The sequence below is a fragment of the Nicotiana tomentosiformis genome, chromosome 4 (genome assembly GCF_000390325.3).
Source record: "Nicotiana tomentosiformis chromosome 4, ASM39032v3, whole genome shotgun sequence".
NCBI lineage: Eukaryota > Viridiplantae > Streptophyta > Magnoliopsida > Solanales > Solanaceae > Nicotiana > Nicotiana tomentosiformis.
Window position 1 is genome coordinate 87,483,893 of NC_090815.1, and position 14,040 is coordinate 87,497,932.

The window sequence follows — 14,040 nt, forward strand, 5'->3', positions numbered from 1 at the left end:
CACTCAGTCCTCCCAGTCACTCAGTCCTCACAGTCACTCAGTCCTCCCAATCGCTCGGCACTTGCACTTAGAAGGTACCTGAGCTCACTGGGTGTGTGTACAGACTCCGGAGGGGCTCCTTCAGCCCAAGTGCTATAATCTGCACTGACAACTCACGTGCTGCACTGACAACTCACGTGCTATAATATTATCTGGATCCGCCTAGACAACTCACGTGCTATAATAATATCTGGATCCACATGGACAACAGCCAATCTGGCCTGCTGCGGTGTGCAACCCGATCCCATAATTATCCTCACAATCAGGCCCTCGGCCGCACTCAGTCATCAATCTCTCCAGTCTCTCGGGCTCACAATATCATAAAAATATCCCGAAAATGATGATATGTTGTATCAATAAATAACAACAGAGACTGAGATATGATATGCAATAAAACAAATATGACTGAGTATGAATTTTATTTAAAACAAACAATTCATAGAAATATGACCTCTGTGGGTCCCAATAATACTGGCACATAGCCTCAACATGATTTTCAATATGATTCTCAGCTCAAATTCCTTTAACATATGACAATACAAGGAAAATGCCAAGATTAGTTTACTATAAAATTCCACGGAAACAATCATGTCACAATTTTCATAGTGCACGCCCACACGCCCATCACTTAGCATGTGCGTCACTTCCCAACAATTTACATAATATATGTATTCAGGGTTCATACCCTCAGCTCCAAGATTAGAAGAGTTACTTACCTCGAACAAGACGAATCCAAATTCCGAGCAAGATCAAAATGCTCCAGAAATTCCATTTTATGCGTATCAACTCCTGAACGGCTCGAATCTAGCCATAATAAATTTGATTCAGTCCATACAAATTATAAAAATTTATTCCATATCAAAATACTAATTTTTCCACAAAATTGGAAATTACACTCAAAAATCGCCAGTGGGGCCCACGTCTCGGAACCCGACAAAAGTTACAAAATACAAATGCTCATTCAACCGCGAGTCCAACCATATAAATTTTACTCAAATTCGACATCAATTCGACCCTCAAATCTTCAAATTAAACCAAGAGGGTTTTCATAATTTTCCAACTTAATTCACCAATTTAATGTTAAAAACAATCATGAATTCGGGTAATTTGACCAATGTTGAGTTAAGAACACTTACCCCCTTGTTTTCTTTGAAAATTTCCCAAAAATCGCCTCTTCCCGAGCTCCAATCCGTCAAAAATAGAAAATGGGACGAAGTCCCATTTTCAGAACTAAAACTCTTTGCCCAGTCATTTGCTCTACGCGATCGCGAACATTCCCACGCGATCGTGAAGAACAGTTTTCCACTGCCCAGTTTTTTTTAACCGCGATCGCGAAGCACAAAGCAGACTGCCCACATATTTTACCCTACGCGAACGCGAAATCACTCACGCGATCGCGGATCACTGACTCTCAAACCTACGCGAACGCGCTCAGCCCCATGCGATCGCGTAGAGAAATTGTCTCCCTTCATCTACTGCTCAAATCCTTCTATGCGAACGCGACTTCCTTCACGTGTTCGCGAAGCACGGCTTAATACACTTACGTGATCGCGTTCCTTCCTCTGCGACCACATAGAACAAAAATACCCCTGCCCCAAATAAGCTTACACGATCGCGTCCCAATCTTCGCAATCGCGAAGAAGGTTTGAAACATGAGAAATCAGCAGCTACCAGCAGTGCAAAAAAATGAAGGAAAATAATTCGAATACCATCCGAAATACGCCCGAGCCCCTCGAGACCTCAACCAAATATACCATCAAGTCCTAAAATATCATACAAACTTAGTCGAGTCTTCAAATCACATCCAACAATACTAAAAACACGAATCATATCCCAATTCAAGCCTAATGAACTTTGAAATTTTAAGTTTCCACAAACAACGCCGAAACCTATCAAATAACGTCTGATTGACCTCAAATTTTGCATACAAGTCATAAATGACATAACAAACCTATTAAAATTTTCAGAGTCTTATTTCGACCCCGATATCAAAAAGTCAACTCCCGGGTCAAACTTTCCAAAAATTCAACTTTCGCCATTTCAAGCCTAATTCTACTACGGACCTCCAAATAATTTTTTGGACACGCTCCTAAGTTCAAAATTACCATACGGAGCTATTGGAATTATTATAATTCAATTATGAGGTCGTTTACACATAAGTGAATATCCGATCAATTTTTTCAACTTAAGTTTTTTTAATTATGAGACTAAGTGTCTCATTTCACTCCGAAATCCTTCTGAACCCGAACCAACTAACCCAATAAGTCATAAATCAACTGTAAGGCATAAATTGACCAGTAAATGGGAGAACAAGGCTATGATATGCAAAACGACCGACCGGGTCGTTACACTAGGATTTCCCTTCTTTTTCCTTCTTCTCCTTTCGCCCCTCCTTAGTTTAGCCTACCTCCATAGAAACCACTCCTAGGGCATAAGAAAAATCTAACAAACAAGTCCCACATGAACATAAACACAAAAATCTGTTATGAAACCTCTGATATAGTGACAAACACAATCGCCCAAAACACTACGGATGCTGATATGGAACCTTTAAACCCTAATAATAACAAAAGGACCTTGATAATGAACTCCAAGACATTAATAGATCCAAGGAAATCTCCTGTAATCTCAAGGAAAACTCACAACAACATGGGATGATCCTAGACAATGACTTTACAACGGGAAACTCTTTTTTGCTTAAACTCAAAAGGAAAGCAGGGTCTTGCCAAGGGAACCAAATAGCAATCCAAAGGACCATCGAAGGCTTTTATATCTCTAATGAAATAGAAAATTACTACGAATCTGAAGATTTTATCCCCTTAACCTGCTCAGATAAAGAATGAATCTACCACAATTGGACCAACACCCTCATCATCAAAGTTTTTGGTAGAAGAGTAGGGTTCCCTTTCCTACAACAAAAGATAAATGCTATTTGGAAACCCACAGAACCCCTGGCGTTAATTGACTTAGGGTATGACTACTTTTTAATAAAATTTTCTAAACCTAAAAACTATGATAAAGCCCTCCATGGTGGATCGTGGTTCATAGGAAACCAATTCCTTACTATAAGAAAATGGGAACCCAATTTTATAGCATCAACAACATCCCTAACATATTCAGCTATTTGGGTGAGACTACCAGAACTCCCAACTGAGTTCTATGACTATGAAATCTTGCAAAAATAAGGCAACAAACTAGGAAAATTACTTCGCATAGATGCATGTACATCATCGACCACAAGGGGCAAATATGCTAGAGTATGTATCCTCGTTCATGTAGAAAGTCCTCTAAAAACTTATATTATCATAGGTCAACACCACCAAAGAATTGCCTATGTGGGATTTAACTTACTATGTGCCCTTTATGGAAGGCTAGGTCACATTCAGACAAAATATCCACATAGAAAAAATCACAAGGATAATGATAAGGTGATTAGTACAAACGACCACAAGGAAAACCAAGAACTAGAAACCCTAACAAAAGAAGTTGACAAATGGACCATCATAACACACCAAAGAAAGACAAAGAAAAGACAGAACAACTAAAGATAAGTAAACCAAATCTAAGCCAACCCAAAATAGATACTAAACAACTAGGGAAAACTCCGGTAGCTACTTCATCTCTGATGGCTGGCCAAAGTCAAGGGCATGCTCACAAACAAGAGTACAGGAGGAAAACCATAGAACACACCAATAGTACGAGTACTACACAACATACAATGAACAATAGTTTGACCATGGGGATGATGGAGGGAAACCAATTTAGTGCATTAAATTCCATCTAAGAAAACCTTGATAATTACCCCATAACCCTAGGCGGAAACAAGCACCAACACTTTAATAAAACTCTAAACACTTTAGGTAAAGACACTAACCAATCAAGCCCCATCACACATTTAAAAGACCACACCAATAGCCAAGGACCTGGATGCATAAATGACAAGGGAAGGACATGATCCTCATGTTTATCCTCTAGTTCAAAAGAAGCCAAAAGCGATGATATGGACCTCAGTTATCTCCAAATGTAGACAATGTCACAACAACCATTAATGCTGAAAATAATTCTCATATCATTTCTCCAAAAACAATCAACTCGCTAGATGCTACCAACCCCCTAGGAACAAAATATGATGATCAAGACATGATAGACTCCAATGATAAAACACTACTAACACAAGCCCAAAACCACATATCAACCCGGCATAAAGACTACACCTCACCACTAAGTAATAGTTTAGCTGAAAATAATACTAACAGGGAAAACAAAAATGCCAAGATTACCAACAACCAGCTACTACCGGAGGCACCAAAGAAACAACAGGAGGAATATATGGAGACGCGACTAATACCAGACAAACGCTCCCATGAACTTTTCTCCCATGAACAGGAGCCAACCAATCGTCTACACAATGCCACAGTTACCCCAGAACCATGTTCCCCAGTCATGGTTGGAATAGGGCCTAGCGGGATACACTCTGAACATGAGCTTGCAACACAACGGGCAGGACATCATTGTCCAGGTCAAAGACCCCAACAAGTTGGCCCAAATTGTGACGGAGGGTTTGAGAATCGGATTGGAAAACATAGCAAACCACCCATGGCTACTACCAATGAACCCACAATCCCAAATTCACCCAACATACCGAACCATGGCAGCCCACCCATCCCTTTAGATATGCCAACAGTGGAACCCTCCCAGCTCCCCAATAGCCCTAAGCATGAGCCTGTCACTCTTTCATAACCTTACTCACCCTTCACAATCACCCCTCCCCCCACAAACACCCTCACAACACCAGGAACCAGCCATGCAGCAGAATTCTCACCTCAACAATAACTTCCAGAACCAAACTCCACTAGAAACGCCAATGCCAAACCCGTCGACCACCAACAACAATCTGACAACCACGATGATGGAACCTCCCCCCAGCAAGCCCAACTATAGATGGACGAGGAGGATAAAGAGGAAGGATCCTCAACAACAATGAGGGTGGAGTACGGTATGTTAAGGGAATCAAAAACACTGGTGTTCAAGGAAAGAAAAGAAAAAAGACACATTTTGTGTTGCCATCAGGATTTGAGGAAATGCCCGATAAATATAATGGCATTAATGAGCCCACCAACAATGTACAAGTACGGGGTAGTGATGATCCCAACAATGTACTCTAACCACTGGACCAACTAGCCAATATGGACATGGTAGACCCCTCATCTCCAATTAGCTCAACCTATGTTCAGGGGGAGAGCATCCAACCAACCAATAGATCAATGACTATGATCATTTAGAATTGCCGAGGAGCGGGGAATGATGAGTTTAGAAGAAATTTCATATCAATGCTCAACTACAACAAACCGTCCTTGGTTGCCCTACTTGAAACCAAGATGATAGAACACAATGACTTGGTTAGGGACTTTGGCTTCTATCACCTTGCCCAAGTTGCATCCCAGGGAAACTCAGGAGGAATGGTCATGATGTGGAACAAAGAAGAAGTGTTGGTGAATCAAATAGGCACCACTGATCAAGAAATCCACGCCATGATCAAGGTAAAAAATTCTCCCAAACATTGGCTTTTATCTGTTGTTTACCCTAGTAATATAATAGATGAAAGAAACATATTATGGAATAACCTAAAAACTGTAGCAAGTAGTTATAAGGGCCCATGGCTAGTAACATGGGATTTTAACGACATTACTAGGGCTAGTGAAATATTTGGGGGCTTCCTATTAACTACGGTAGAATTTCTAGGCTTCTTAATTGTCCAGACTTTTGAGGCCTCTTAGATTTAGGTTATAAGGGCTCAAAGTATACATGGACTAATAAGAGGAAAAAAAAACCATTATCATGGAACGTCTGGATAGATACGTTGCTAACTCAGAATGGATTAATATACTCCCAGAAGCCCATGTAACCCACTTAACAAGAATATACTTGGACCACTGTCCCCTTAAACTAAATCTTGTAAAAAACTACAGTCGCAATTTAAGGTCTTTAGAGTCGAATCCATGTGGCTCTCACATCCAACGTTTAAAAACCTAGTCAAATACTTCTGGGTCAATCAAGATAATATTATAGCGGCAATTGAGAACTTTACTAAAAACGTTAAGGATTGGAATACGAATACATTTGGTAATAATTTTCATAAAAAAAACGTCATTTTAAACCATCTAAATGGAATACAAAATTCCCCAAAGTACTCCACCAGTCAGTTCCTACTGGACCTAGAAACTCGCCTCCTAGAAGATCTTAATAACTTACAAATCTAGAATTCAATGGCTAAACGAGGGTGAAGCTAGCACAAAATTCTTTCACATCACTACCATGCAAAGAAGAAGAAAAAAATGAATCCTAAGCTTAAGAGATGATGTTGGAAATTGATTTTATGAACAAAGGGACATAACAGACATAATAAACAACTACTACCATTACTTATTCACTACTAGCCAAAATATTTCCTATAAGAATATCCACTATAGGTCTCACTGTGCTACCTTAGATAATGAGGCACCGGGCCCTGATGGTTTAAACTGTATAAGGCACCGGGCCCTGATGGTTTAAACTGTATAAGGCACCGGGCCCTGATGGTTTATATCCTTTCTTCTATTAAAATTTTGGGATGAAACTATGGAAAAACTAATTGATTTTTGCAAGTAGCAAAAGAATGATGGAAGAGATGATTAGTAAGTATATTTGTTTGATTCTAAAATGCCAAAATGAGGAAACCATAAAACAATATAGACCAATTAGATTATGCATTACGGCTTACAAAGTGGTTACAAAAATTATAGTCAACAAAATCAAGCTCTTTCTTTCAAAACTTATCCACCCAACCCAAACTAGTTTTATAAAGGGGAGAAGAGCCTCAGATAACACTATTATTATACATGAAGTCCTAGATCATTATAGGAAACTAAAGGGGAAGAAGCAAAAAATAATGATTAAAATCGACCTAGAAAAAACCTATGACAAGATTGAGTGGTCTTTTGTAAAATTCTCCCTCACATCCCTAAAATTCCCAAAAGACCTTATTGGCCTAATCATGTCGTGCATTTCTACAACCTCTACTTCCCTCCTAATAAATGGCTCTAGTACAGATTTTTTTTACCTATTTATCATTTGTATGACAATGTTATCCCGCTCAATTCACCATGAGATCGATTGCTGTAGATGGGATCCAGTTAATTTAAATAAGAATGCCCCCCACTATCTCACCTTTTCTTCGTGGATGACCTCATCCTCCTCACAACTGCTAACCAAAAGAGTTGCAACTTAATAATAGATACACTAAATAAATTCTGCAACTTCTCGGCCCAATCTATCAACTTTAGCAAATCTAGGATATTCTTCTCAAATAATACTCCAACTGATATAAGGGATAATATGAGCCACTGCCTTGCAATGAAGAGTGCCAATGAATTTGGGAAATACCTTGGCTTCCCCATGATGAGCTATAGACCTTCGAAAAAAGATTTTCAATTCATAATCGACAGGCTTAACAATAGACTTAAGGGGTGGAAGATTAATCACCTGACTCTAGCGGGAAGATCCACCCTAATCAAATCTACTCTTGCGGCTATCTCTAACCATGTTATGCAAATCTATAACTTGCCGCAAAGCACCTTGAAAAATATAGATACTATCCAAAGGAACTTTCTTTGGGGAAGCACCTCTCGAAAGAAGAAATGCCACCTGTCAAGATGGGATATAGTTGTTAAATCAAAAAAAGAAGAGGGGTTGGGGCTGTGCAAATCAAAGTGGAAGAACTACTCATTATAAGCTGTCCTAGCATGGAGGTATAAAAAGGATAATAATTCTCTATGGACAAAAGTTCTAAACAATAAGTATAACAAAAACATTAATCAACAAGATTGACTAGTACAAGATAAGAATGGCTCCCATATCTGGAAAAACATAGTAGAGGGAACCAAAATATGTATAGAAGGTGTCCGCGGAGAAATTGGAAACGATCGTTCAATCAATGCCTGGTAGGATGCATGGATCGCAGGGCCCCTTAGATCCTTAATCCAAGGTCCACTCATGAAGCATGCACATAATCAACTCCCATATGATATTATTGTCAATAATACTATCAATATCGAAGCCATTTCCTTCCACCTGCCGGATATCATAAAATACAAAGTATTTAGTACCTACATAAAACAGATCCAGCCGGCAAAAGATAATTATTCCTGGTTGACAAACACAAATGGAGAATTCACAATAAAAAGGATGGGATCGATAGTGATGGAAAGGACTATAGCTGGATATGGAAGCTGAACACCTTAAACAAAATCAAAACTTTCCTATGGACCGCAGTGCATAATCGACTTCCCACTACTCAAATGCTATCTAAAAGAAATATCTGTGACTCCAGCCTCTACGGTATTTGCGGTATCGAAGATGAGGATATAGAACATATCTTTTTCAGATGCTCCTACTCAAAAGCTAAGAACCGCCCATAACTACCCATGTTACTCCCAGCGAAAATACGCAATTCATAACTGGATTAAGGCACAGTGCCTTAACTAAAAAGAGGTTTGACAGCTACCTTGCATGGTCGGGCATCATTCCCTTCATACTACGGCATATGTGGCTTCACAGAAATGAATTTTTTTCAAAAATAACAATGCTCCCCTAAAAATATGCCATATCAAAAGCAAAGCTCTTGAGTTTAAACTACTGACGGAGCAAAGCAACCACCCAACGCCAAAAGCTACTATCTATATCAAATGGAACCCACCGGATCAAGGCACCTTCAAACTAAACATAGATGGCTCCTGTATAGGGAATCCGAGGAAAGGGGGCTTGGGAGGAGTATTCAAAAATGGAAATAGTGATTGGATTATGGGCTACAACATGACAGGGCAAATGCAACTAATATATACATGGAAGCTTTATCTCTGTTCCATGGTATTAAAGTAGATATAGAAGAGAACATACTGCCTCTGGTGATAGAAATAGATTGTAAGGAATTGATCAATATGCTCTCTAACAACTCTTGTCTTCACAAACACTTGATAATTGACTGTAGATGGATGATATCCAGAATTGGAGCCCCACCCTTGATGTACGTGTTTAGAGAAGTTAATGGAGTTGTCGATCTAATGGCGAAGAATGAGAGCAGTTCGTCTCTTTTTGGGAATCCTAAATTGTATTTTGCCCCTCCTCCTTTTGTCGCTAATGCTTTTGAAAAGGACAAGCTAGGAACTTTGTGTCCTAGAATGGTCCCAGTTTGTAATGGCTCTTAGTATGTTTGAATAAAGATTTCAAAAAAAAAAAAAAAAAAGAAGATAACTTTAAAATTTTGGCTGAGCAAAATAATTTTTATATAACTCAACAATTAACTTGAAAAAATTAACCCAAGAATAATGATCAATGAATCAAATCAAACAACAATTATATAGTAATTAAGCTACTCTTTAAGAAAATTTTCTAATTGTAGGCGTATTTTCATGAAATATTTTTTTTGTACTTTTATCTCAAAATAGTAAATCAAACATAAAAAAGTTAAACTAAAATCGAATTTATTTGCCTTTTTTTAACAAAAGACCTAACTGGATTAACCAAAAATTAATTGAATCATCCATTCTTCTTATTTGATATTTCTGGCTAGTGGTATATATAAATAGTGACGTCCGTAACCTTCAAATTTTGGATCCGCATGTAGATGGACCAATATGAAATAAAGTTAAAATGTTATGGTTTTTTAGTAACTTCACAGTAACCGAAAGCTCCTCAACAATGCCGCTTATTAATTAATAGTAGTAAAGTAAAGTAATGGTAAAATTTGGGCCAATGTGATGTGTTTTTTCCTAATCATTTGGCTGGGGTTTGGGGGTGGGCGGGTTAGAAATTAGAATTAAGTTTTTTAATTGCAAAATACTTTCTATTTAAGTTTGAATCATAAAATTACATCATCATTTTTGGATTCTGAATACACAGAGTAAAAATAGCTCATTTTTTGTTGACTAATCGTATTTCGTAAACATTTTGTGCTGGTAGTTTGGCACTAGTTAGTTCAATCCCGCCAATGATCTATAGAGTGTGATGTCGGACTATATAAGAGAGAATAATTTTAGCAAAATACCTTTTTCACTAAAGTTAACTACCTGTTCATATGCATTTATCATCCTTATAGTATTATTTCTCTTTTGAAACATTTGAGACCAACAATGTTGCCCAAGTTGATTGAGCTTGTGCATAAGTTGGTAAATACCGAATTACCGTACTGAAACCGAAAATTTTGATATTTGGTATTCGATATTTTGGTATTCGGTATAGTATTTGGTATAAATTTTAAATATAATTTGGTATTTAAAAATAAAATATCGAAATACCGATACCGTACCGAAATATATATTATATTACACAATACACATATTATTAATAATAACATAAATAAAAAAAATCTAAAATTTTACTTTCTTTTATTTTATAAGTTCATCAATTAACTCTAAGCAACTAACAAGACATTTCTAATGACCAAATTTATTTCTTTATGTACAATTTTCTCTCTGAGTTGATATTTGCTGGTTTTGAACAAAACTTTTGTCAACAAACGTTTTTAGTTTTGTACTTTTGAATGTTTTAATTAAGAATATTACAGTCTATGACTCTACACATTAGTTAGTATTCAAAACGAATAACCGAAGTTACCGAACCGAATAAACCGAAATGAGAAAAACCGAATCATACCGAATTTAATTAGGTACGGTATTGGTATAGTATTTTAAGAAACCGAATACCGAAAATACCGAACCGAAATGTCTAAATACCGTACTGTACCGATCAACGAACACCCCTAGATTGAGCAAATGGTTTACCAAGTGAGAGACCTGGAATGGATTCTTCTTACCCGCAGTCTCCTCAGTCAGAGGTCGTTGTACCGGGCTTGTCTAGTACAATTTATATCTTTTGTGTGATTTGCGAGCTATTTCGTAACAAACAAGTTATCCAGTGTGCACTCAAAGGATAGCGACCGGAGTTTTTCCGCGGGAATTTTCCAAAAATAGTATAACATTTTACTTATCTCTAAGCATCAGTGAAAGCTCTAAAATCAACAAATGTTAATATATAGTCTCTCATCACTGAAAGCATTTGGTCTTTGTATGGTTGGCATATACACACTAACACACATAAGTTGTCCATGTATTTGCACAAGGAGATAAAATAAAGCACAACAATAACGATGCACAAAGAGGATGAATACCAAGAGGAGAACGGAAAATTCATATAATTTGTGAAAGTACAATTCTATGAATCAGATTTTTCTTTTCTATTAGGTTGCCTATGGAACCACATAAATATGAATAGTATATATGATATAACATAATGTATTTGTGGAGGTCTATGTCTTCTTGATAAGCTAGTCTTGACTAAAAGGCTTTGAAATATATATCATCAATTGTTTCGTCATTAATCAACTCTATTTCGTCTTTGACTGTATTTATGTTTGGACTTTATCCGTACTAACTCAAAGTTAGAACTTTCTATGGATGTGGGAGGAAAATATAGAAGCAATTCCCGAAACGTAACATAAAATGTAAATTGTTTTTTTTTGGTTTGAATTCAAACAAAGATGTTTATTAGGTTGAATCAGCAACTAACAAGTTTACTATAATTATGAGCATATTCCTAATAGTGGGATATCTTCCCTTGTTGAATAATTCTCATTCATTTTGTTATTATTGAGATTCTTGTTCACATTGTGGTTCAGTCATGGGCTATACGTTGTGGTAACATTGGTATTGTTGATTTTGGCAAAGTGTTGTGGCATATGGGTGCGAGTTTTTCATTGTGTTGTGATATTGATACGCATGCGGTGGTATGAGGATAGGGGTTGATACGCATGCAGTGAGATAAGGTGAGATTTATACGCGTGTTGCTATAAGGGATTTACTTGAAGCCACGTGGTGAGATAAGGTTAAAACGCGTGTAGCTATTTCGAAAAAATATTTTCAAAAATAAATGCAAGGCTCACGCGGTGATATAAGAAAAATTATGATTTTGACTTGTGAAATGATATTGTGAGCTGTGGTACCTCGATTGTGATTCTTGTTGTAATTTCCATGTTAAAGAGGCTTGTTGACTGAACAACTTTGTTATCTCTTCATTTGCCTTACTTGTATTTGCCCGTATTGATTTCTTGTTGTTCTTATCATGTGTTCACTCCTTGTTGCCTTCATTGCTTTAAGTTCCGTTGTTAGCTTACATTGTTTGTGCAGATCCAGGTACTTCAGCTCAGGCTAGGCACCAGTGATTTGACCATACATTCTAGAGATTTCAAGGTATACCTGCTTAGCACTCGCAGGCCTCAGAGTCATCTTCTGTCCTTACTTTTACTACTGTTCACTCTCTATACAGACAGTGTAGTATTAGAGATCTTTAGTATATTTCTGTAGAGCTTATGACTCGGTTACACTAGATTTTAGGAGTTATTGGACAGCTGTACCGTTTGAGTTTTATTATGGTAGTTTAACAGTTTAATTTAATGTTTAAGTTATTAGCTATGCTATTTCTTAATGTATATTAGACTTACTTAGTTTTAAAGACTAGATGTCATCACGACATCCTAATATGGAGATTTGGGGTCGTGACATTTTGTTTTTTGTTTTGTTAAAATCCATATAAATTTGCAACCGGCTCCGTACTATACTAATTTTTAAAAAAAATTCTTCAACTTGTCCCGTACCCACATAGCCTTAAACCCGCCCCACCTTGCCCCACATAGCTTAGAGCAACGGTAAAGATGTCTCTTTGTGACTTATAAGTTACTGGTTCAAATCGTGGAAGCACCCACTAATGCTTGCGTTAGGATAGGCTGTCTACATCACACCCCTTGAGGTGCAGCCCTTCCTCGGACCCTGCGTGAACACGAAATACTTTGTGCACCGAGTTAGATTCATTTTATAAGGTACTCTTTTATTATGTTATAAGACATAATGGTACATTTTTGTAGTTGAATATTTTTACTTTAAGCTTCCTCATCTACCCTAATGACATGCTCATATAATTATAAAATATCATTGTATACTTAACACAACTAATTCTAAGAGCATTTATGATTAAAAAAAATTTCTTCCTTAAATTTCTTACTCAATGCTCAATGTCATATAGTAAAACTTAGGAAGTTATATTTTAATTCTATCCAGTCTAGAGAAATACTGACACAAACTTAAACTACTGCAGTTGTATTTGTATTGCTACAGTACTATAGCGACATATAGTATAGTACAAATGTTAGCTAGCTATTGCCTTCTCCTCTTGACTATTGTTGCGATTACCCCTCGCTCACGGCACACATATCTACCCCTCATTCAAGGCACACATCTACCGTCACACTCACGGCACACATACTATGTGTTTAATGCCAATACTCTGATCTAGACATCGATCGGCATAAGACTAATTACCCTTATATATGATCTTCTTATGGTCATCACACTATTTTATAATTAACCATGCTATTTATGCTAAGAATTCAACATACCTTTTTTTTATCTATTAAAGCTAGTCCCATGCTTCAAGCTCCCGTAGACCAAAAATGCCTAAGCTAGTGTTTTTCCTTGTTCTTCTCTTCTCCACCAAATTCATCCTCCACAATTATCACTAGTTTGAGTGAAGGTTCCTCTCTTTCTACATCGCAAGATACTGTGATTTCGTCACTCAATGGTGATTATGCAGCAGTGGGTGATGACGAGCGCAAAATACAACACAAAATTATTGCTCACTAGTCAAAGATAGTATAGTTTAATTATCGTCTTCACATGGATTGAATTTAAATGATGTTCGAATAATCTCAAGTTGATTACTATCCAGAATAATTAACACCTGATTTGATGACTGTTACTACGGTTAACTACTAAAAATTAAGCAAATAAAAATTGATCACAAAAGACACCAGATTAGCAACAAAGAAATATCAATGAGAGGGATAAATGTACTTGACTAGATATGTGAAAGATAACTGACTCGGGATCCAATTCTTGAGTTAATTCACTCTATAAT

At 37.2% G+C, this 14,040-nt stretch overlaps 1 long non-coding RNA gene across 1 annotated transcript; it reads right to left on the reverse strand.

Annotated features, from left to right (window-relative positions):
- Nucleotides 1-6,768: 6,768 nt before the first annotated feature.
- LOC117274507 (uncharacterized) lies at nt 6,769-9,232 on the reverse strand. Its single transcript, XR_004504619.2, has 2 exons — nt 7,561-9,232; nt 6,769-7,489 (listed from the first exon to the last, which is right to left on the reverse strand). It is a non-coding gene; the product is annotated as an uncharacterized lncRNA (long non-coding RNA).
- Between the last annotated feature and the right edge of the window lie 4,808 nt (nt 9,233-14,040).